The following is a 2,859-nucleotide window of genomic DNA, read 5'->3' as shown; positions in this document are numbered from 1 at the left end:
TCCAAAACTGATACACAGATTTAATGCAATCCTAACCAAAAAACCAATAGCATTCCTCACAGAAGATAAAACAATCCTAAAATTCATATGGAACCAGAAGAGAGCTAGAAGAGCAAAAGCAACCCTGGGCAAAAAAAGCAAGGCAGGAGCCATCACAATCCTGGACACCAAACTTCAAATTACACTACAGTGATGAAAACAGCATGGCATTGACATAAGGCACCAAATAACCCAAATAAGCAAAAATAATCCAAGCAAGGGAAATGTAAGTCCTAATCTGCTAGATATCTAAAACAGGAGTTCATGTTCTCTAAAAACCAAAGAATGCTTTCTAGAAGTAATGGAGGTTAAGAGTAAGGAATATTTATTGAGGGAAAGACAGTTCCTACCTGAGTGGGACAGGAGAGGACCCTTGGAAATGGGTTGCCTGGGGCCCCATTTTCCAGGGGGTTTTTATTGAGCAAAGCCAGGAGGTGAGGCAGGTACAAAAATGGGACAAAACTATAATCAACTAATAAGTTCCAGTGAGAACTCACAAGATGAGCATAAGGTAGGACAAAACTATAATCAAACAATAAGATTATAAGTACAGTCACCCAGGCAATTTTTTTTAATTCATTAAATTTATTGGTACATTTTAGGTATACAATATGATGATATTCATCATTGGGAATTTGTACCTTTACATGACATATCTTGGTTCTTACTTTTTTCCCATTCCCCTGCCCTCCCTTCAACCCCTCCACTGTTCCCTATTTACAAAGACCGCTTCCATTTTTTCCTTTTCTCATATTTATTCTTTTCCTTTCCCTACCCCTATTGCTTCCCCTTTCCCTTTGAACTTTTTCTTCCTATTTCAAATTATCCATTATACATTTTGATCTTTATTTACACTTTCAGTTTCTCACACCAGAGAAACGATTTGGTATTTACACATGTGTGTCCAAGTAATACTGATTAAATGGCAATCAAATGGGAAAAGAAGTCACTCAGCAAGTATACATAGAATAAACAAGGAATTTCCAGAAAGGAAGTGGGCTAGGAAGGTTTTTTTTTTTTTGGTCCCCACTTAAAGTGACTGATGCCTATTTAGAATGTCACTGCTATTCATCTCTAGGGGAAGTAGGTAAGTGTAGCACTTTTTCTTTTTATAATGCTCATTTTAAGTGAATGTGTCTCCATTATCTTTCATAGACTGGTCAGGGCCCTAACTGCCTACAATATATCTAAATAACTTAGCTCTCTACAATAGTATTGGCAAAAAACAAAAACAAAACAAAACAAAAAACAACAACAAAAAAGACATGTGGATCAATGGAACAGAATAGCGTATGAAGAAATAACTCTAGGCACGTTTTGCTACCTGATCTTTGACAAGGGGGGCAAAAACTTAAGCTAGAGGAAAGACAGCCCCTAACAAAGTGTGCAGGAATGGTTTCCACATGCAGAAAACTGAATCTAGAACCATATCTCTTACCTTGTGCTAAACTAAAGTCAAAAGAGATCAAAGATCTAAATACTAAAAAAGAAACACTTAACCTGCTAGAAGATAAAATAGGTAAAACTCAGGGCTGGGAATTTAGCTCAGTGGCACTGCACCTGCCTTGCAAGCTCAACTGTCAACTGTGAAAACTTGTGGAATTGTCCGCAACCTCCTTTTAGGAACAATTGCTATTTTGTTAACTTACTGAAGTAAAATCTAGTTTAATAACTAACATATAATAAAATCCCTCCGTTTAGATTAAAATTGTAGTAGTAAAAATCAAAGGCAGGGCGGGGGATTTAGCTCAGTGGTGTTGCTGCCTGCCTCACAAGCGCAAGGTCCCAAGTTTGATCCCCGGTACAAGGTACAAGAAAAAAAAAAAAATCCAAGGAAAAGACTAAATCTAGCAACATCTGAAGTGGAAAACGTTGAGGAGCTGGCTCCAACTGAATGAAAATATTCCACGTTCCCTTTTCTCCACAGAGATTCTAAGCTAACACACTAAATCTCATTTACATTATTGTATTTGGGTTAAGGATATACCTATTTATTATTTGTTTAGTGTCGGGATCGAACTCAGGACTCTGTGCCACTGAGCTAAATCCCCGGTAGGATACAGTTTTTAAAAACAGGCACGGACACAGGTCCGGAGTTTAGCTGAGTGGCACTGTGCCGGTCTCGAAAGTGCAAAGTCCTGAGTTTGAACCCCAGTACCAACCCCCGCTCCCAAAGCAAACCAACCAACAAACAAAACACAAGCACTGACATCTAGTGTTTATCAAGGTCTGGATGCTGTTTTCTGAGAAAACAACACAGAGAAACAGTCTCCTAAAAGAACAAGGTAGCAAAGCATTGCGATGGGATTAAGTGCACTACACAGTAAACTCTGAGGGGATTTAAGGAAGTTGAGGCCTTGGGGAAGTTTTTAAAGAGAAAACGAGTAAGATTACATAAATTGTTGTGAAGCAGTAATCTTTGGCTACCAGTATCGGTTAACGAGGGTGGCAGGAGTCCAGGGCTGGATGGTGCAAGTTACAGCACAAACTGCAGAAATTTTCTGAGCAAGGATGTGGTTACGGGAGAGACTTTTGCCGTTCTTCTCCTCAGGTACTGGTACGTGGTCTCCTGCTTCATGGCCTACAGGTTTTATTATGGTTGTTGGTTAAGGTTTGACACAAGCGACTCCGGACAACTTTGACAGAAAACAGAAGAAAAGGGGTGTGTATTTGAGCCGATTTTTAGGGACTGGGGAAAAGGGTCGGATTTCATACATTCAGCTGAGGACAGCAGACGGCGGGGCAGGTGCGGGGTGGAAGGAGCTGGGCCCCACGCCAGCCTCGGCACGGACCTGGCAGGAGGCTCCGGCCCTGCGCTCT

General features: G+C 40.5%; 1 protein-coding gene across 2 annotated transcripts in view; it reads left to right on the top strand.

The window, feature by feature from the left end:
• The first annotated feature begins 2,261 nt into the window (after positions 1 to 2,261).
• Syk (spleen associated tyrosine kinase) overlaps positions 2,262 to 2,859 on the top strand; it is a 77,650-nt gene continuing 77,052 nt past the window's right edge. The window contains exon 1 of one of the 2 annotated variants that reach the window (XM_010607603.3): positions 2,262 to 2,590. The gene's annotated coding sequence lies outside the window, so the exon portion shown is untranslated. Of the gene's footprint in view, positions 2,597 to 2,859 lie in introns of both variants that reach the window. The other variant, XM_010607602.3, reaches the window with a different exon arrangement.

This window comes from Fukomys damarensis, unplaced genomic scaffold (assembly GCF_012274545.1).
Source record: "Fukomys damarensis isolate Sample0158 unplaced genomic scaffold, DMR_v1.0_HiC HiC_scaffold_27, whole genome shotgun sequence".
Classification (NCBI taxonomy): Eukaryota; Metazoa; Chordata; class Mammalia; order Rodentia; family Bathyergidae; genus Fukomys; species Fukomys damarensis.
This window is presented reverse-complemented; position numbering and strand designations above follow the sequence as displayed.